This window comes from Macaca fascicularis, chromosome 4 (genome assembly GCF_037993035.2).
Source record: "Macaca fascicularis isolate 582-1 chromosome 4, T2T-MFA8v1.1".
Taxonomy (NCBI): domain Eukaryota; kingdom Metazoa; phylum Chordata; class Mammalia; order Primates; family Cercopithecidae; genus Macaca; species Macaca fascicularis.
Window position 1 is genome coordinate 62793454 of NC_088378.1, and position 22392 is coordinate 62815845.

The 22392-nt window shown below is 43.7% G+C and overlaps 1 protein-coding gene across 4 annotated transcripts in view; it reads right to left on the reverse strand.

Moving 5' to 3' along the window:
* CNKSR3 (CNKSR family member 3) overlaps window positions 1–22392 on the reverse strand; it is a 112419-nt gene that overhangs the window by 89112 nt on the left and 915 nt on the right. The gene's annotated exons all lie outside the window — the stretch shown is intronic.

A 22392-nucleotide genomic window follows, 5' to 3' on the forward strand; every position in this document is an offset into this window, starting at 1 on the left:
AGGAAGAGACCATGAATGAATGGATACATGAATACATTTTCTCTCCAGGCAAAATCCCTAAAAGTAAAACAATTATTCTCTATTGCAGGCAATTAACTACAGGCATGGGCTCCCACCTTCACCCAAAACAGACGCGCTGAAGCCAGAGCCATGGTTTTTATAGGCTGATTCCAACTTTGTTGGACAAAGAGACTTTAGGGGTTTACCTTCTTCCCTATCAAATATTTACCAAAGAGATTTATTAGGAGGGCCTTAATTTGAATAAACAGATGCCATCCTTGACCATCTCAAGGACAAAGTTAACACTACTATCATTTGGCTTTGAGATGAAAATAATCATTTTTAAAAGAGAAAAAGAATGCTAACTACATGAAACAAAAAACAAACCAAACAACTCTAATCTAAACATCTTATCAACAGTATGTCACTTTCACTACAACTTTAGATCTGTAAAGTACAAACAAAACCAGCAATAACAACGATAAGATCTAAACTATGCAATCTGTTTTCATAAGAAAAGGTAGTCTTAAAATGTTTTTAGAATGTTATAGTTACATAATTACCACCAAAGACTATAATTACCAACCTTAACCCACAAAATTGGTGTGAGATCTTTTGAGGACAATTAAGTCATTATAACAGATTGATTCCACATCATTTACCACTCCCAGGAAATCTACCACAGCTCCATTTAACAAGGCAGATTCTTCTTAGATTTCTTCCTGAATTCCTAAGGTTGCTTATGGACATTTGTACTTTTTTATTTCTTTGTTATTAGTTACTCTTAGGAAATATTCCTTTTCTCCTTAATTCATTAGACCATGATTTTAGGAGACGGGATTTCTACAGCATGACTGGAACATTACATATCAAGTTAAAAGTTCATTTTAAAATATGAAAATATGAAAAAGATACTAATACACATGCTATCTTAAGGAAATATTTTTTCAATATTCATTCTAGGGATGGATCTTTTTAAAAGATGAAAGAGGAGAAACAAGAACACCCTCAGGATGTGAAAACAAGGCCACTGATACCAAAAAAAAGTTACAAAACAGAATTTCAAATTGCTAAAATATACAGATGAGGATGCTAAATTCAAAGTTAAAATAACAGCTATCTATGTCCTCCAAGAGATCATATATTCAGAAATCAAGACTGGGGTCGGGGGTGACAGGAGCAGAAAAATTGGGACTGTTTTTTAAAAAGATAACTATTAAAAACTTAAAATGTACCTTGTGAAATTACTTTCAAATCACATTCCACTGAATTCTAACTTTGGACTGTTGAAAATGGAAGCTTTCCCAGAACTGAGTGTGCGTCTAACCCCGGGAATGATGCGACAACCCTGACCACGTGAACAATCTGGAAAATGACACGAAGGGGAGGGCGAGCGGCCGCACCCTTCAGAGGTGGGGTCTTGTGGGTTTGGGGTTTTTCGTCATTCTGCCTAATCAATTCCCATTCATTTCAAGTATAACCTGTGTGTTCTTACAGGGTTCAGGAACTCAGAAATAAATACCCACATGGCTGCTTCTGGATCTGGTACAACAAATATATGATTCCCCTGGGCTTGTGTCTGAGATGCTCACTCAGTATTTTCAAGATTTCGGTGTAAAATCACCCTATTGCTGCTGGGCACAATGACTCACACCTGTAATTCCAGCACTTTGGGAGGCCAAGGTGGGCAGATCACTTGAGGTCAGGAGTTCAAGACTAGTCTGGGTAACATGGTGAAATCCCATCTTGACTAAAAATACAAAAATTAGCCTGGCGTGGTGGCGCACGCCTGTAGTCCCAGCTACTTGGGAGGCTGAGGCACAAGAATCGCTTGAACCTGGGAGGTGGAGGTTGCAGTAAGCCGAGATCCCACCACCGCACTCCCCCTGGGTGACCGAGCGAGCAAGAGTCCATCTCAAAAAAAAAAAAAGTCACTCTATTGTATATTAGCATATGTGTATAAATACTAATAAATACTAGGTATAGTGAAATGGGAGGGAGGTGGGCAGTGTTGTGTTGGAAATACTGGACTATGTTGTTTATCTTAAGTGTACCCTTCTTTGGGGGCATGGGATGGGGGAATCCTAACCCTCAGATGATTGTTATTTCTGACCACTTCCAGAGAAAAAATACCAACCAATGCTATGCTTTGGCTTCTCCCACTAGAGTGAAGTCTCTGAACATATAAAGATTAAATTACATCCTGAGCTAGAAACAATTACTAACCGTTCATCAGCAATGGGCAGCGGATCACAGGTAATAACACAGAAAACACCCACAGCCCAAGGTGTGACCTCCAGGGAACACTTCCGTCCAAACTTCCGGGCTCCTCCGCCCTCCCCGCCCCAGTCTCCCTCCTCTCCATTCATCACGGCTCCCCTTTCCTCTCCCACTCCCTGTCAGCTCAAACTCCCATCCCTTTTTTTCAGCTTAGGTGAATGTGTTAGTAGTTCCTTCTTTCTTTAATGAAGAGTTTTTAATGTTTTCTTATGCTTAAAGTCAGCTCAGTTTTACATTTCACAGATCAAAGGAAATAAACACCCAGTCAGTCAAGTTCCTTTTTGCACAGAGCCTTTAAGTGACTTTTCCTTTGGAGATCCAGGCTTCCCCTACAGTAGGGTGACTGGGCCACTCCAGGTCTAAAACCCATTTAGTGCTACATCCCATTAAAGAGAGGACAGTGCCTGCCTGATAGAATTCTGAATCAAATAATGAGCCCTAAAAAATAAATACACATATATGCATATTTATATGTATATATCTAAGTATATGCTTACATGCATATATATCATTGTATTTATGTATTATGCACGTATTATGATATATACATATTGTATATGTGTATTGTGTGTGTATATATGTGTACAATCTATTTACTATGTATAATGTATCTATTATATGTGTGCACACACAATATATACATACTAATACACAGTTCCTCTACAAAGGAAGGCCACGAAAAGATCTTCATTCCTTCCTTGCATCCCACCTGCTTGGAGGCTTACAGAGGGGCTTGGTGATCTAACACGCGACTCCCGACTCTCCAGCCTCATCTAGTTCCATTCACCTCACAACAGATCCAGCACATCGGCTTCTTTCAGTGGCTGACAAATGTCAAAATGCCATGCAGTTTCTTGCCTCCCAGTTTTCTGCCAAGAACATTCTCCTGCCCTAGACCTAGCTACCTCCTGCTCATCCCACAGGTCTCTATTTATTTTATTTTTATCTTTTTTGAGACGGAGTTTCGCTCTGTTGCCCAGGCTGGAGCACAGTGGCATGATCTTGGCTCACTGCAACCTCCGCCTCCCAGGTTCAAGCAATTCTCCTGCCTCAGCCTCCCAAGTAGCTGGGATTACAAGCGCCTGCCACCATGCCTGGCTAATTTTGTATTTTTAGTAGAGGTGAGGTTTCTCCATGTTGGTCAGGCTGGTCTTGAACTCCTGACCTCAGGTGATCCGCCCACCTTGGCCTCCCAAAGTGTTGGGATTACAGGCATGAGCCACCGCACCCGGCCCAGGTCTCAATTTAAATGTCCCTTCCTCCAGGAAGCCTTCTCTTGCAGCGCCCATTCATATATGCGTGAGATTCTCCTCCTCTGCACTTCTATGATGCCCTGTAGCCTAAATGCCTGTTGATTTGTCTGTATGCCACTTAACTGAAGGCACCAAACAAAGAGGGCCCCTGTCTTATTCATTGCACCTAGAAAAGAACTTGACAGACGGTAGGTACTCAATAAACAGTTGGTAAATTCTATTTCAAGTTGACTGGTTTCTCTCCAGTCCCACCAGTTTTCCTGCTAACAAATGCCTTCCACCTAGAGTCTGTACCAAACATGACATATGTATGATTTCATGGTATTCTGAATGTTTCAGATAAATCTTGAAAGGTATAAAGGTAAATCATTAGTAACAAGGAATTCTTCCAAGGTTTTGGATCTGTCCATAACAAATCTTTTCTACTTACATGGGTAAGGTATAGACTAACATCAAACTCAGAGAGAGAGCTATTTACTCATTTCCTGCTCTTCATTTCCAAAATGATGTGAAAAAAAAAATGAAGAGATAATTTCTGCTGAATAACTCTTCTCTGTAGAAACCACCAGTACATAGTCATTCACTAAATGAATGGCATTGTTAGTATTAAAATAAGGGATTGTATAATCTACAGTGTCCTGTTACCCAGTTCAGGGAGGGCATAACAGGTCCCCATTTATCAGATATCTAGTTACCAAACAGTTTATTACAGATTTTAAAGGAATTAAAAGGCATTTAGCACAAATGTCATCCTGAGAATACAAAGAGCTATGTGCATTCAGGGAGCTGTTTCACGAGCAGATGGTTTCTTAGGACATCAATTCCTCTCCTCCTGTTTGTTCTTGAATTTACTCATCAGCTGTGTGTCCCTGTCCCACCAACCCACCAAAACCACCCTGTCAAGTTCACCAACCTGCACACAGCTAACTAGATCCAATAGTCAATTCTCAGTCATCCTCCCACTGACCTCACAGCAGTATTTGCCCCAGTTGATCACTACCTCCTTCTGGGAACACCTCCTTCGCTTGCCTCTGGCCATCACCCTCTCCTAGTTCTCTTCCTACTTAACTGGCAGCAACTTCACTGCAATCCTTGCTGGTTGCTCAGCTCCCACATTTCTAAAGGCTGCGATGCCCTAGATTCCTTTCCTTGTCTCCCTACTCTCACTCACTTGGTGAGGTCATCCAGTCTGAAAGATTTAATACCATCTGCACCCCAATGGCCAGCAAATTTGTCTCCAGTATCAACCTTTCTGGTTAATCCCAACACATATATCCCACCGTCTCCCTCACTTGGTGGGTGAATGGGCACTGCAAAATTAAAAGCCAGATCTTCCCAGCACTTCGGGAGGCTGAGGCAGGCAGATCACTTGATGAGCTCAGGAGTTTGGGACCAGCATGCCAACATGGTGAAACCCCATCTCTACTAAAAATACAAAAATTAGCCTGGCGTGATGGTGCATGCCTGTAATCCCAGCTACTAGGGTAGCTGAGGCAGGAGAATCTCTTGAACCCAGGAGACGGAGACTGCAGTGATCAGGGATTGTGCCACTACACTCCAGCCTGGGTGACAGAGTGGGACTGTCCCAAAACAACAACAACAACAACAACAACAACAAATCTTTCCTTAACCTGCTTCTCCCACCTCTCAGGAGATGGCAACTCTATCCTTCCAATTCCTCAGATCAAACACTTCAAGGGTATCCTCTTACACTAAATTCCATCTCCCAGTAAATCGTACTGGCCTCTCAGAATACCCGGAACCTGGCCACCTCTCAATCTCTTTCATGTGACTATTGCCATGGCATCTGAACTGGTTCCCTGATCCCACCCTTGCACAGCCACCGTTATCATTTTTAAATGTAAATCTGATAACACTTCTTGGCTCAAAGTCCCCCAATAGCTCCCAAACACTGACTGTAAGCCAAAGTACTGATCAGGTCTCTAGGGCTCCACACTCTCGGCTTCCCCCTGGTCACGATGCCTCAGGAACACTGGCTGTCTCAGGACACATGCACTCGCTGTTCCCTTTGTCAAGAACATTCTTCCCCCATTAGCCACATTGCTCTGTGAAATCTTTCCCTCGTCACCCTAGTTAAAACTGCATCCCCACTCCTCCATATCCACCTGTGGCCCTTCCCAATGGCATCTATCACATCCACGTGCTATGAATTTTACAATCATCCTTCTACCCTACCAGAATATCAGCTCCGAGAAGATAGGAACTGCTGTCTCTTTCATTCATTGCCACATCCTTAGCTCTCAGACAGTGCATGGCACACAGCAGGCACTCAATAGATGTGTTTAATGAATGCACAGTGAATAGCAACCTTCTCCAGCCTTAGTGGAAGTGCCAATTAACTGAGCACTTTAGTTAACAGGCAATGAGTGAGGGGAGTTGGAGTTGGCCTGTATTCATCCATTCTCACATGGTTATAAAAAACTACCTGAGACTGGGTAATTTATAGAGAAAAGTTTAGTTGACTCATAGTTCTGCACGCTGTACAGGAGGCATGGCTGGGAGGCCTCAGAAACTGACAATCATGTCAGAAGGCGAAGAGGAGGCAGGCACACATGGCAGCAATGGGGAGACAGCACCAAGGGGAAAGTGTTACACTCTGTCAATCAGATCTCGTGAGAACTCACTCACTATCATGAGAACACCTGGGGGATATGTGCCCCCATGATCCAATCACCTCCCACCAGGTCCCTCCTCCAACTTTACTAAGGATCAGAGCTCGAGATGAGATTGGAGTGGGGACACAGAGCCAAACCATATCACAGCCCCTAATGTGTTCCAGTGACACTGAACTCCACTGAAAGCTTCACTTTCAGAGCTAGCTAGGATTAATAAGAAATCATTTCATAATATCAGGTAAATTAGTATATCAGTCCGTTCTCACACAGCTATGACAACATACTTGAGACTGGGTAATTTATAAAGGAAAGAGGTTTAATTGATTTGCAGTTCCACATGGCTGGGGAGGCCTCAAGAAACTTACAATCATGGCGGAAGGGGAAGCAAACACGTCCTTCTTCACATTATGTCAGGAAGGAGAAGAATAAGAGGCAAGTGAAGTGGGAAGCCCCTTATAAAACCATCAGATCTCATGAGAACTCACTATCACGAGAATAGCATGGGGGAAACCGCCCCCATGATTCAATAACCTCCCACTAGGTCCCTCCCATGACACGTGGGGATTATGGGAGCTACAATTCAAGAAGAGATTTGGTTGGGGACACAGCCAAACCCTATCAATGGGGTTTGTTTTAATTTTAAAATCAGACAAGAGAAATTAGCAAGTTTTAATAGAACTGTCAAGGAAACAGAACATGGGGGAAGAGAAATATAAGAAAAATAATTTATAAGAAAAATAATCTATCATTTTGTAGCTAATCCGATTAAGTAAAGGATTTATTAACCTAACCTGAGAGAAGGCATAGAAGAAATCACCTCTACTTCTAAGGGCTTATTGGGCCAATGATGAATAAGAAAACAGGCCACCCTTCCACCCTCTTCCTTCAGCACCAAACCTTGAAGAGCCCTACACACCCCTGATCCTCCCGTCAGTATTCCATTCACCCTCTTGCCTTGGCAATCCTAAGGAGGCACAAATCCCAGGGAAGTGGCTCACCCACCCAAACAGCAACTGCAGCCAGTTATGTTAGCCAGAACTGCTTATCTCACCAAGCACTGGACGAGACTTCAGGGATTATGCCAAGATGCATTTTGCATTGATCAGCACTGATTTTAGATCTCCATTGACATGCTGTCCTGTAGGTCTCTAATCCTCTGATTTTATTTTGTAGTCTATGACTTAGGATGCACTGTACAGAAATAATTCTGGGTGTCATATTCATGTATATTGCATCATTTCACACTCAAGCTTGAGGACTTGAATTTCAACTAACACTGCCCTATTCTAACACATTTCATGTGCCAGGCTGCATGATACTTGCACCTCATTAAAACATGACACAATTAGAATGCTGTAGTAAGAGAGGGCACTGCATTTTCTTAAACGTTTGAATCATGGCAGTATCCTTGTTGCTATCAAGGAAGATGTATCATCTACAAACTAGAACAGCTTTTGAGATTGGTATCTGTAAATTGTCCTCACTCTTAAACCCACATAGCAGTTCCTTCCCAGAATTCAACCCATTTTTTTTTTTTTTAAGAGATAGCTTTTGGGCTTTTCTGTCGCCCAAGCTGTAGTACAGTGATATGATCATAGCTCACTGTATCCTCGAACTCCTAGGCTCAAACAATCCTCCTGCCTCTACCTCTCAAGTAGCTGGGACTATAGGTGTGCACAACCACACCCACTCATCTTTCAATTTTTTTTTTTTTTTTTTTTGTAGAGACAGAGTCTCACTATGTTGTCCAGGCTGGTTTTAAACTCCTGACCTCAAGCTATCCTCCTGCCTCAGCCTCTCAAAGTGCTGGGATTACAGGCCTGAGCCACTGTGCCCAGCCTCAACGCATTTCTAATGATATATGGCCACACTACGTCACTGAGGTACAAAACCTTGAGTTACAGTTCTCCCTCTCACCACTCCCACATGCATTCAGACCCTGCCAGGGCACACAGAGGACTCCTATGCGGCGCCTCTCTCTGCATCCTTTCCCACCTTTCGGTTCCGAGGCCTCTGCTTGAGTTCAGGCCCTTTCAACTCTCACCAGGAGACAGGTCCAACAGCCACCTCCTCAACCCTCCCCATTGCCACGGCTCTGTCATCAAGACACCACCTTTCAAAGCTCTGTATTATATCCCTATTATCTAGTGAATTCAGAACAAACTCGCTAACAGTCAGTGTCTCACAAAGTGTGATTCACAGATCACCCCAAAAGACTTACCTGGCCACCTGTTAGACGTGCAGCCCTCACTATATATGACGTTACCAGAATTTCTGGGAGTTAAAGCCAAGAACTGTTTCATCCTGACTAGTGACTCTGATGTCCACTAACAGCTAAGTACCAACACCCTAAATCTTGCATTCAAAAGACATGGCTAGACATATCCGGCTATGATGGACTAACATCTATCAAGCCAACCCCGACAAAACTAAAAAAGAAATAAAGACGAGCTGGCTGTTTGAAGGTAACAGAGAACAGCTAAGGCAGCCAGGACTTGAGGGGTCACAACCCTGGAAAGACATGAAAGTGAATCCAACCTTCTCTCCCACATTTCCCTTTAAGGCTTTTCTGGTTCCACAGCAGCCTGGAGGAGAGGCCAGGCAGGAAGCAGCCAGGGCTCTGAGTACAGGAGAAGCACCATCTGATTGCTTTAATAGGAGCAAACAAGAGAATAAAACCATCTTTCATTCTGTCCTCTATAGATAACCAATGTGGGCATTTTGATGTATTTCCTTCTAGTCTTTTTTAAACGTACAGTCACATAATCTCAGAATTTTAACACATGAGAGCATTAGAACCTAAAAACATTAAGTGACTACCCAAAGGTCAAATAGTCCCCATTAAATATATTTTAAAATCCACCTTGTCCCATTTACAAGAGCCCAATCATATATCAAAAAGACAAAAGAAGTAGATACACTATTCCCTAGAATTTTTGAGTGGTAAGATTACAGGTTAAAATTAAGTAGATCGATTTGATTCATAATGCTAATGATGTAAATGTTTTTCCCTCGTCCTCAAAACCTTTTACCAGGCCAAACTTACATTGGTACCTCCTAAGTGCCTCTAGGGGAGAGGTCAGGCTCTGGAATCAAATGCCTCTTGATTCAAACCCTATTTGCTATCTACGCAAGCTCAGACACATCAGGGTTTGGTTTCCTTCACTCTAAGATGAAGATGATAAAAGCACCCGATATCAAATAAGCATTGTGAAGGCGAAATGAGATAATGCATGAGAAGCCTTAGCAAGAGCCTGGCCGTTAAAGCATCATGATAAAGGCCGGGCGCAGTGGCTCACTCCTGCAATCCCAGCACTTTGGGAGGCTGAGGCAGGAGGATCGTGTTGAGCTCAGGAATTTGAAACCAGCCTGGGAAACATAATGAGACCTCGTTTCTAATAAAGTTCAAAAAAAATTAGCCAGGTGTGGTGATGCATGCTTGTGGTTCCTGCTACTTAGGAGGCTGAGGCAGGAGGATCTCTTGAACCCCGGAGGTCAAAGCTGTAGTGAGCCCTGATTGTGCCAGTGTACTCCAGCCTGGGTGACAGAGGAAGACCCTGTCTCGAAAGCAAAACAGAGAGAGAGAGAGAAATGCTATACATCTCAGCTGCTCACTGCTGCCTCCCTACTAAATTGCCAGCTTCCTGGACACGGATTTCATTTACACCTACTCACCTGCCTGTCCCTAGCATAAAGCAGAGTAATTGGTACAAAAAAGGAAATCTGTACTTTTTTTGCTTTTAGCTTTTAGAAAGGGAGTTAATGGTTGAAATAAAAACCTAATGAAGGTTTATCAAAATGTCATCCACAATAAATAAGTATGGTATGTTTATCTGTATTATGTGTGTATATAGACTTATGTATCTATATAGTCTGTATACTTACAATGCAAACTGAAAGGCTACAATATTCTCTACTGTTTAAGAAGTTTTGTAAATTGTGTTTTGGGGTGAGTACTATTCTGGATTAAGAACTGAAGCTGGTATGTTTCTTGTTTGTTTCATTTCCCCATGCAGAGCACCTTGAAGATGGAAAGAACCTTGAGTCAACAGATAACTTACTAATTGACACAGGACCCCACTAACCAGCATGGAGATCGGGGGGCACACTTCCTATTTTAGGTGATATGTGAAAACTTTCTGTGCAAACACAAACAGCTCCTGTCAGAGGCCAATATTATACAGCCACTATGGGGAGGTAAACTCAACCAAGAGAAGCCAAATTCCTGTTTTTACCCTGAAGAGTAACTATTAAGTGGCTTGCTGAGTACATCAGGACATGAGTGTTTCTGGCTAAATAATACCTGCATGGAATTACACGTCGCAATTTTAGGAATAACGGAATTAGGTAAATAGGAAAAACAAATTACACATTAAAAAAGGTTTACTAAATAGCTGATGAATTACCACGTAGCCAATTTTATTCACATCTTACAGGTACGTTTCTCACTGGACAATTAACACCTGACCACTGCTGTCCACAGAGGAAACTGCAAACTGGCAGATACGTTTTGTTTGGTCTGTGTCAAAATAAAAGCTATAGACAATTTTGTGAACACTGGGAAATGTCACATAGAAACCCAGATTTACAGCTTCATTTGACAAGAACAAAAAAATGACAAAAATCAGAAGCTCTGGAAACTTTATATCCACAATCAGCAGAAACCAGACAACACATGGCTTTGGGTTTGCCGCAGTCTCCACCACTCCCTACTGTCACATGCCCCCAGACTGCAACTTCTGACATTGCTTCCTAGCCCCTGTAGGCATCCGTGTTTGCAATTCCTGTTACAAGTCTCAGGGCCATTCCCGGTCTTTGGTGTTCACTTCTGTAGTGTCTTTTTTATTCTGGATTCTCATGGGTTTTGCCAAAACTACAGGTTCAAATTCCATCTACACTGATGCAACGTTCACAACGTCTACCTACTAAGACAAAAGAGCTTTTTGCTTTGAAATGCAACGTGTTTGTGACTCAGTATTTCTCTTTTCTGATTTTTCTTTCCCTCACTTCTCATCTCCATGCTTGGTTCAAAGCCAAATCCTGAGTGCTAAGTGAGGAAGCACAACTATCTTCTTGCAATGGAGTTGGCAGGGGTGGGTGTTACATTCTGCTCCCCTATTCGAGTCAGGTCTGGAAATTCCACATGAAAGCTAAACAGGTCCTTTCAGACCCATGAAACATGCCCCTCCTGTGTGTTCCTGGGCTGAGCACTCACAGGGACACAACAGAAGGATGCCCTGGGCTTGGGGTTTAGCAGGTGGCTAAGAGCCCAAGGGGATACCAGCTTTAACTCTTCCCTGTCTATTCTGCAGAAAGGACACTTACAAGCCAAGGTGCATTACTCATCCACTTAAATATGTCACCACTGTCCTTACTGGAAACATTGTCTTTCTTAATCAGTCATGACGTATTGGCAAAAAACTGTTGACAGGCATTATGAGGAAGAGTCTGGTTTATATCACCTATTTCCATAGAGTCCACATGAGTGGTGCAGACCACTGCTTCTCCCATTTTAGCCTGTACCAGAATTCCCTGAGGAGTCTGTTAGCTTCCTGGATCCCACCCCCAAGTTTCTGATTCTGCAGGTCTGGGGTGGGGCCCAGGAATTTACATGTCTATATTCCCAGGTGAGGCTGGTGTTGAAGAAGTGAGTTTAATAACAATGGTGACAGGATGTTGAGAAGCCCCACATGTACGTGCCTGGGAAAGAGTCTCTTCAAAAGCTCGGTTTAAACACTTCAGGAGGCAGGTACAACCATCTTATATTTACAGGTACTCATTAGTTTCTCCATTCCATGGTGCCAATCTCTGCTGGGGTTTTTTTTTTTTTATTTGGGGGGTTCTTTTAGTAGAGACAGGGTCTCACTATGTTGCCCAAGTTGATCTCGAACTCCTGAGCCCAAGCCATCCTCCTGCCTCAGCCTCCCAAAGTGCTGGGATTATAGGCGTGAGCCACTATGCCCGGCCTGTCCATCTCTGATTTGATCCAAGAAAGAATGAAGAATTTCTCCAGGTCCAGGAAGGGTTTTTCTTTAATCAGCTTTATGCAAAATTCTTCAAATTGGCCTAGAGGTGCTTAGAATCAAACCACTTCAAACCATGTGTCTCTAGGCATCTTACTAGCAAAGAGTATTTATGTTTTCTTAAATACTTATTAGTAACAATTTAAGGCTTTAGTGTACAGAGTTGTTTCCTAAATGCCACCCACAGTTGTGTCATCTGCTCATGGTTAGTTTAAGACTCCAGTTGGAATCCCTGTTAAGATGGTGCTGACAACTTTAACAGGTGTTACATGAAGTCTGATCCACCCTACATATTAAGCTAGTTTTCCTCTATTTCAAAGATCATATTCCAACTAGTATTTTGACTTGATTCTCCTGAAGACATTGTAATGTAAAATTACTGAAAGAACATGCAAAATTGTTCAATTAATGCATATGTAAGTAAAATTAGAAACACACACACACACACACACACACACACACATCCACTCCCAAACCCAAAGCACTGAATTTCCCCTCTCTGCAAATCTCTGAAAATAGGAAATAGAATGCTTCCTTTCACTAAAAGGTTATCCTCGGGAAAGCATGATTCAGATTATCATAATCGCCGCCTTTTCTGATAGAAAGCACGTAGGGGTTTTCCTCTGATGGAACTGACAGACTGGCTCCTTTCGGGGGACTCACAGCTGGGTGTGAGCAAGGGATTAAGGCTTCCGGGTTATTCTAATATCAGCCTCCCCTCCCTCAGCTCCCTCTCCCACTCCTTCCGCGCTGTGGAGAAGTGATATACTATGTGTTTAAAACTATGCCCAGCTTCTGTTGAAAATGTATCAAAATACCATCTATTCCACCAACAGTATGGAAGCTACAGTTTCTAAAGCAAAAATTAGGATAGTCTGTCAGTAGAGCAAAATATTTTAAGTCAGATATACCAGTTTCTTTACTCAAATACTTTAAAAGTTACCACACAGAAAGCTTTCTAATTTCTCCATCTTATTGACTCACATTCTAAGGAGCTGCTTTGCCTTAATAAACACAGCCGCATTTGCCCTTCTGATCCCAGGTTTAAAAATGTTCCATCAGCCATTTGATGTCAAAGAAAACAAAGTAGGCTAAGTCCAATTTCACAAAAACCCTATTCATAGATGAATAAACAGCTTCAGAAACTGTAGCCCCAGCAAAAAGTGCCAGAAAACAATGATATGAACAAGGCAAAAGACAGAGGGCGCTCTCTATTCTAAATGACCATCATACACAGCCAGAGAGGAGCCAGCCGGAAAGGAAAGGAGAGCATCTACCTACCTTAGCCCTGGCAGGAGGGGAAAGAATGGGCAGACATCCCAACTTCGAATCTAACGTTTACATTACTGAGATTGGAAGTTGTCAATGACCCAGCTGCAACTAGAACTTCGTTTCACAAAGGCTGGAACCACCAACACCTGAATCCAAGACACCATCGCCTCCAGAATACTGCAATGCCTTCCGGCTGGATTTCCTGAATTCACTTCTGCACCAAAAGCCTGACTGATCTTTCAACACACAGATCAAATACTGTCACTCTCTGCTTTCCAACACAACTATAAAAAATATTGCACCTCCCTGACCACGACTTGTAAGACCCTACATGATCTGGCCCCTGTGTGTGTCTCTCTCTCATCTGCTTTTCATCCACCACCCCCACCCTCGCTCTCATGACCCCACCACAACTTCCTTTTCTCAAACCCTCCAAGCCCATTCCCACCTCAGGGCCTGTGCATGAGTTATTCCCTCTCCTACAATGCCCCTCTCCCTAATTTTCTGATCGCCGGTTCCTTCCTACCTTTCATGCCTACATGTCACCTCTGAAAGGCTTCCCTGATGACTTCATCCAAAGGAGTCCCCCACCCAGTCCCTCTCCCTCACCTCTCTGCTTTATTTTCTGATTCATGCTTATCAGTAGAAATTTTCTTATTCATCTGTTTTGTGGTTGGTGGTGGCGTTTGTCACCCACACACCCACCACACTAAAGCAGGGACTATGGATTCCCAGCACTTAGAACAATACCTAAAACCGAGAAGGTCCTCCTAAGAACAGGGCGAAAGCGTCCAAGGAAACAATGAGAAAACGGAAGACGGACTTAATTTAACTTACCTCTGTATAACAACAAAAGGGTGAATAGAATTGTCATAAATTATTAGTAAGCACGTGAAGGGTGACACTCAGCCACAACAATATTAAATATTTAAATAAAAATACCCCAATTACACTACCAGTTAACTTGAGTTATTATTGATTATGAATAATAAGTGGGTGAACACATATGCCATTCGTTATGCAAGAGGCATTCCCTGTATTTATTTCCTCTTTTAATTCCACACATATGCCATACGTTATACAAAGGGCTTTCCTTTTATTTTGGAGATGGAGTTTTACTCTTGTCGCCCAGGCTGGAGTGCGATGGCACGATCTCAGCTCACCGCAACCTCTGCCTCCCGGGTTCAAGAGATTCTCCTGCCTCAGTCTCCTGAGTAGCTAGGATTACAGGCGCACGGCACTACGCCCAGCAATTTTTTTTTTTTTTTAGTAGAGACGGGGTTTCACCATGTTGGCCAGGCTGGTCTCAAACTCCTGACCTCAGGTGATCTACCCGCCTCGGCCTCCCAAAGTGCTGGGATTACAGGCGTGAGCCACCACACCCGGCCTCCCACACTTGTTGGTTAGGAAGGAACTAGAAGGTACCATCTGGATAGAGGAGGAACCAGGGACGGGACAGGACCACAGAACAGAAGCCTTCTGTGAAGCCTGGTCCCAGCTCCTCACCTCTGGACCTTGGACAACTCATTTCACTTCCAAAAGCCTCCTCCATGCTGCTCATCTGCAGTGGAAACTGCCTTCCTGTGCATCTCCGGGCTTGGGAAGAGTCCAATGAGAACAAATGCAGAAGTGCCCTGCAGAGCTCATGAAAATAACATCTGATTTTTTCACTTAAAGCCTACATAATGGGTAAGCCAGTGATGACACGCCAGAAATAACATAAATGAGAGGACAGAGGAAAAGCAAGGCAAGAACACTCAGGTCGGGGAGCTAGAAGACAACAGGCTGGGTGAAAAGAGAGGCAGTGACACAGGCATGGGGACACAGACGGGAGGGCCCCTCTCGGTTCCTCACAACAAGGGGAATGCACAAAGGAGCCAAAGCAGGAGCTGTCACTCGCCAGTCTCCATGGATAAAGGATGGAGACACCCCAGCCTCAGTGCAACACATAGATTTGTGCCAAATTTTGAGACCTGCCACGGTTATTTATTCCTGAAAAGACATTTGGTGTCATTTCCCATCAACAATAAAATCTCCACCAAAAGTCAGCTCAGTGTAGTAAACGCTGTGTGGTCACCAACTATAGGACGGTGTGACTAGCCAAAAGCCCATCTCATCCTCCCAGGTCCTACTGAGGATCCTGAGAACAAACTTCAACCACAGTGACCACTGACCACCCCACAACTCCCTTCTGGCTACTTGTGTTAAAGATTTTTTTAAAGGGGGGCAGGGGGCAGTCTGAGCATGGTGACTCCCACCTGTATAATTCCAACACTTTGGGAGACCGAGCAGGGGGGATCACTGCAGACCAGGAGTTCCAGAGATCAGCCTGGGCAATACCACAAGACCCATATCTACAAAGATTTTTTTTTTTATTAGCCAGGTGTGGTGGCATGTGCCTGTGGTCCCAGCTACTTGGGAGGTTGACACAGGATGTTCACTCAAGCCTCAAGCCCTGGAGATTGAGGCCACAATAAGCTATGATCGTGCCACTGCATTCTAGCCTGGGCCACAGAGCAAGACCCTGCCCTTATTTTATTTTCTTTTTTTTTTTTTTTTTTTTTTTTTGAGACGGAGTCTGGCTCTGTGGCCCAGGCTGGAGTGCAGTGGCACGATCTCGGCTCACCGCAAGCTCCGCCTCCCAGGTTCACGTCATTCTCCTGCCTCAGCCTCCTGAGTAGCTGGGACTACAGGCACTCGCCACCGCGCCCGGCTAATTTTTTGTATTTTTTTAGTAGAGATGGGGTTTCACCATGTTAGCCAGGATGGTCTCGATCTCCTGACCTCATGATCCGCCCACCTCGGCCTCCCAAAGTGCTGGGATTACAGGCGTGAGCCACCGCGCCCGGCCTTTTTTTTTTTTTTTTTTTTTTTTTTTTTTTTAAGGCTGTTATAAGAACTCTTCAAGGAATAAGGAAGAAATCTCAAGGGAAATGTCTCATTTATTTTACTAAGAATTGCCTGATGCTGTTGCTAGGTGGTGCTTATAAATATAAGCACACACCGTAAGACTGGTTTTTTGCCTTAATTAGTGGCCAAGTCAAGCATCCTCAAATTAAGTGTCATCATTCCAGAATGTAAATGAAACAGCTGGAGTACATACCAGACCAGATAGCCCAACACTACAGTAGCAGGACTCCAGCAAAGTTTGAAAACACGTCTGCAGCTACATGCTAGAACAGTGCTTCTCTAACTGTGATGGGTGCATGAATCGCCAGGGGATCTTATTAAAATGCAGATTCTGATTCACCAGGCCCAAGCTTCTGTATCTCTAACGAGCTCCCAGGTGATGCTGAAGTTGCTGGTCACAGACCAGGTGCCAGACAGGGGCCAACAGTTGACAGCAAAAACCATCCTATGCCATCCTCACTGCAAGCCCAGGTACAATTTTTTAGAAGTGAGGAAATATGGCTCAAACTAATTTACCCAAGGAGAGTTCATGATATTTGCAAGAGGTATTTATCACTCCAATAATCAAGAACCTTCCTGATCAGCTGCAAGTTCTGCCCCGGATCCTCTGACCAGCTGGCAAATGGCGGAGAAATCTCTTTGACACTGACAGGTGCTCCTGGATGATAAGAATGCACCTTATGAAAGACCTGACTGCTCAGAGAGAACAGTTTGTGTCCTGGAGCTATAGGAAAAAGGAAGAGAGGAAGCAATAAAAACAAGGAGTAGAAATTTACGGAGAGCTTACATAAGATCACACAGTCAAAAGCAGAACTGGGATACTGAGTCCATGCTCTGAACCACTCAGCTCCACCACCTGGTACAAGTAATCAAAGTGACAAAGTGATGGAGTTTGGGAGAGCCCCAGAGAGACCACCACTAATAATTAGGGGACCCTGAGCAAATTCTCTCTCTCTGCTTCAGTTTCTTTAATATGGGCTGGAAATGATTCATACACCTCACTGGGTTTTCTAAGGATGAAATGAAAGAGGCTGGACGGGGGCAGTGCCTCACATTTGTAATCCCAGCACTCTGGGAGGCCGAGGTGGGAGGATCACTTGAGCTCAGGACAAGATCAGCCTGGGCAACAGAGTGAGACCCCATCCTGCATTAAAAAATAATAATAAGTAAAGAATTTTTATAATGAGGGAGCCTAAATAAAGCACTTAGAACAGCATCTGCCAAGATAATAAATGCATCAATCAATGTTTCTCTGTTACTAAGAGAATTTTATCACTGGAGTGCAGGAGAGAGAATGGAACCAAGGAGAGGGTGGAATGAAGAGCTTTTCTGAACTATGGCCAAATGGTAGACCTACAGCTGCTAAAAGAAAAAGGCCTCCCTTTCCCAGGGACCTCAGAGGCTAAAAGAAAAGGTATAACCTAAACTGGAATCAAGGTAACAAAGCCTCTGTCTGGACAGAGGCAAGAAGGGCCTAACCGTGCAAAGTAGTGTATTGCAGTTGACCTATGATGTATCAGATCTCTATAGTTAACTTGGAAATTCCAGCCTTTCCATGACCAAATAGTGAAGCACCTTAAGATTGCGATGCGTCATAAACAAATAGACATGACAGGGAAAGAGCAGGGCCCGAGGCTTAGACCTTCAGCAAGCAAGTCCCCTTTTCTCTTGGTTGGTGATGGGGACTGCGACCAAAACTAGCAGCACCAGAAGCTGGCCAGAGAGACTTCTCTCCTGGGACCAAAGCTGGGTGTTATAGACGTGCTGACTCAACTACACAATTTTATTATTATTATTATTATTTTTTTTTTTTTTTTTTGAGACGGAGTCTTGTTCTGTCCCCCAGGCTGGAGTGCAGTGGCGCTATCTCAGCTCACTGCAAGCTCCGCCTCCCGGGTTTACGCCATTCTCCAGCCTCAGCCTCCCAAGTAGCTGGGACTACAGGCGCCCGCCACCTCGCCCGGCTAGTTTTTTTGTACTTTTTAGTAGAGACGGGGTTTCAGCGTGTTAGCCAGAATGACCTGGATCTCCTGACCTCATGATCCGCCCGCCTCGGCCTCCCAAAGTGCTGGGACTACAGGCGTGAGCCACTGCGCCCGGCCAACTACACAGTTGACAGCCTACCCACTCTAGGCTGATCAACGGCCAAGGCTAGGACAGTTCTGCTGGGACAACCAGTCCCACTTCTTCCTCGTCGAAGGCACTCCCCAGTGGCCTTAAAGCAGAAACATGACTTGTGGTAGCTGCATTCCACAATGAAATTTCTCATATTTAAATCAAGCTTAGAGAAAAGGACCTCATATAAGTTCAGATTTTGACCTAAGAAGATTGAACAGGAATGAAGATATAACTCTATTTCTAAAGCACGGCTGGATGTAAGTAGGGAATGTGGCACATGTCTACTCTGAGAACTGAGCTATGAAAATCAGTGCATGTAAATCCCTGTTGCCTGCCTACCAATATCTATTCTCCCCTTTTTCCTCTCTGACCAAACTCCAAGTTTTTTTTCAGGGTCACAATGTACCAAACTTAAAAAAAAAAAAAGAAAGGAAGGGAAAAAGAAAAAAGGAAGAAGAAAAGGAAAGAAAAAGAAAGGGAGCAAAGGGAAGGAAGGAAGGAAAGAAGGAAGGAAGGAAGGAAGGAAGGAAGGAAGGAAGGAAGGAAGGAAGGAAGGAAGGAAGGAAGGAAGGGTAAAGAGAAAGAAGAAACAAAAGAAGGAAAAAGAAAGAAATTACAGCGACCAGCCTTCCCTGCTGCATGAGGTGGCCATGTCACATTTCTGGCACCTGAGATGTAAGCCAGGTCACTTGATAGTTTTTCAAAGAACTCTTTAAAGGGGAATACTTGGCTGCTATCTGTCTTCTGTCTTCCATGAGTCTCCCTTCTGCCTGGAATAGGAAGACAATCATGCAGGAGCCGCCACCTTGCACTGAAGCACTAAGTATGAAAATGAACACCATGTGCCAGGCCATACCCTATGCCATGTGCTACGAATGGCTGAACAAGATGGCAGCACCATGGAACCCCCTACATGTTGTAAAAGATCATTTGCTTTGCAAAGGCTTTTACTGAATTGACTGGCAAGGTGCCATGAACTAGGAATAAATTTGATTTACAAATAACTTTCCGACAGGAACTAAAGACAGAGAGTAACACAGACATATACTGGATGAGTCTCCTCCACTAACATATGCTATTCAGACCGAATCCTGAAGATCTATTCACAAATGTAAAGATTCTCGGTGTGGTCTAGGTGTGGCCTTGGGAAGAAACTCCTGAGAAAATGGAGTGGAGTGAAGCCAAACCACCTGCTCTGCTGGGTGTCATCTGTCAATCACTCTGTGACTCAGTTTCCTCAACTGCAAAATGGAAATAACTGTTCCTACCTCAAAAGTGGTTGTGCCTATTAAATAAGCTGATATTTGTACAATGCTTAGACATGTGCCTGACACACTGCTTAATAATTACTGAGGATCCACTAACATTATGGTAAAATTGGTGACAGTGTAGCTAAACACTAATAATAAAAGCCAGACAGATTAATTCATTCTGTAGACAACAACTTATTTCCTAAGGCACACATCTGTCAAATAACAAGGACATGAGATCCAGCTGTCGACTGTGGCCAGGTTTAGACAGTTTTAAATCTAAGGCCTTCAATGGTTCTCATAATCGCCCTACCCAGATTCATGCAATACCAAGAGTCACAAAGTCTACATGAAGAGCTGCTTATCAGTAGCATGTATTTATAAAATAAAGGTTGGGTAAAGAGATTAGCAAAGAGCACTAAAAATAGTCCTATAAGCAAACAAGCTTTTGTAAGTCGACAGTTCATTAAAAAGTCAATACTTGAGCATCATTATTGTGAGAAATATTGAAGTAATGGGTCATGCAACTTGGAAGATTGCAGCCTCTTATCATCTTAGCCATCTTTTTTAGATTGGAACACAGAAAGTATCCAGATCTTTCTACAAGGCTGTATTTCAGGGTCCAAAAGGGCACAGGCAAATGTGTAATGTAGCCAAGTGCCAACCACAGGTATGTAACCTAATAAGTATCGTAGGTATTGAGCCAGCCATAGATACTCGTTTCAGGTCAGGAGAAAACTTTTCCTAGATGAAAGTAATCTCAACTAACTCATAACATCAAGGCAACTGGATACAAAAACATGCTTTAATCTACTCTCCCTTTTAAATACTCAACAAACATAACAGGATGTGATTTTACACTTCTCCTTTTCCAATCCCAAGAGGGACAAAAAAAAAAAAAAAAAAAAAAGACAAAGTCTTGAGGGTGTGAAGATCTCACTCCATCATCTTCCTGTGTGCCTGTTACCATTTTTCTGGTTGTACGTTATCAACTAAGCTGGCAGAGGCTCAGAAAAGCCAGGGTGATAAGATGTAACCCTTTCTTTCCTCTACAGCAGAATAGAAATACAGTGGAAGCCACAAATATGAGCCACGTGTAAGTTTAGATTTTCTAGGAAACATATGTAAGAAGGTAAAAATAAACAGGTGAAGTTTATTTTAGTAGTATCTTTTATTTAACCTATCAAAATACTATCATTTCCACATGTAATAAAAAGTATTAAGATATTTCGTGTTCTTTTTTTTTTTCATACCAAGTCTTCAAATGCCATGTGTATTTTAGACTTACAGCACATTGCAATTCTAACCAGCCACATTTCAAGGGCTGGAGAGCCACAAGTGGTACTGGTTACTAAGCTGGACAGAACAGTTCTAGAAGTCAATAGTAGGTGAAATTTGCAGTGTCTCAAGTTGACTTTATGAGGGACATACAGATAAAATAGATATCAACTCAGTTTCAGCAAGTTGCCAGCCTACGGAATTTGGTAGCATCTTGAATGAAGGAACACACGTCATTTCAAACTAGTGTGGGCATGGATGGCTTTTAAGCTAATGCTTCCTACCAAGTACTGGCAATGCCACTTACTCTTTGGGAAACCTAGTCACCAATGCAAAAGCATGTGTTGTTTTTAGCTTCATTTTACATAGGAGTCCAGGAAATTCTGCTCACTTGACAAACCCGTTCTCAAGGAATTCTCCCAGAGGAGCAGGAAATGGTCAGACATACCCGCTGACACACCCCACACACCTTGGACATCCTATTCCACGTGGTCTACGTGTAAGTCACAGGCATGAGAAATGAGATGTAGCGGTGATCAGCTTTCATTATGCTGCAGCTATGGGTGGGACGGTTTGAAAGCTGACCTGGTCTTACCCGTATTACCTACCTCGCAGGCTTACTGTGATGACCAAGGGCAGTAACAGAGAGAGCTCTTAGCAAACTGTAAAGCGCTATAAAATTCTAGTTAGTACTGAGAAAGAACACCATTCCTCACCTGGAAGAGCAGCTAGAAAAACAAATACTACCTCGAAACAGAGATGTTGGGGGTGGGGGAAAACCATGAAAATACAGATTGTTCTTGGTGGACTTTGTTCTCTTGCAAGTACAGAAAAAGGTTGAGTAAACTCTAGTACCTTTCCCTCGAAATCGTGGGAGACACTGAAAAGTAAGCGAGCCAGCTAGGAGGACAAGCTTCTACCTCTGCTCATTCCCCCCACCGCCCCAGTCCCACTGCCTTCCTCATCCCAAATACTGTATGAATCAAGACAGTGATTCCAAACAATTAGATTTCTCCTTCCCAGGGCTTCCTTGTGGCCTGAAAATGCAGCGCCACCGGGGATACTGGCGCCTCCCGCAGCAAAAGTCACTGCCTTCCCGGGAGTCCTGGCTGGAGGTTTCTCTCCGGCGCAAATGCCACGGTGTTGGCTCTTGCGCCGCCCTCTCGCCTTCTCCAACAAAAACAGACAGGCTTGGCGACCCGCCGGAGTCTCCCTCTACCTGTCCGACCGCCCCGTCATGCCTGCGGACGGCTCTGGGCAGGCGGCATGGACGAGGTCCGGCGGGAGTCACCCACACAAAGGCGCCTTGTGCCTCTGCGCTCGGGTCCCCGAGTCGCCGGGCACCGCAGCCGGGCCAGGCAGGGAGAGCGCC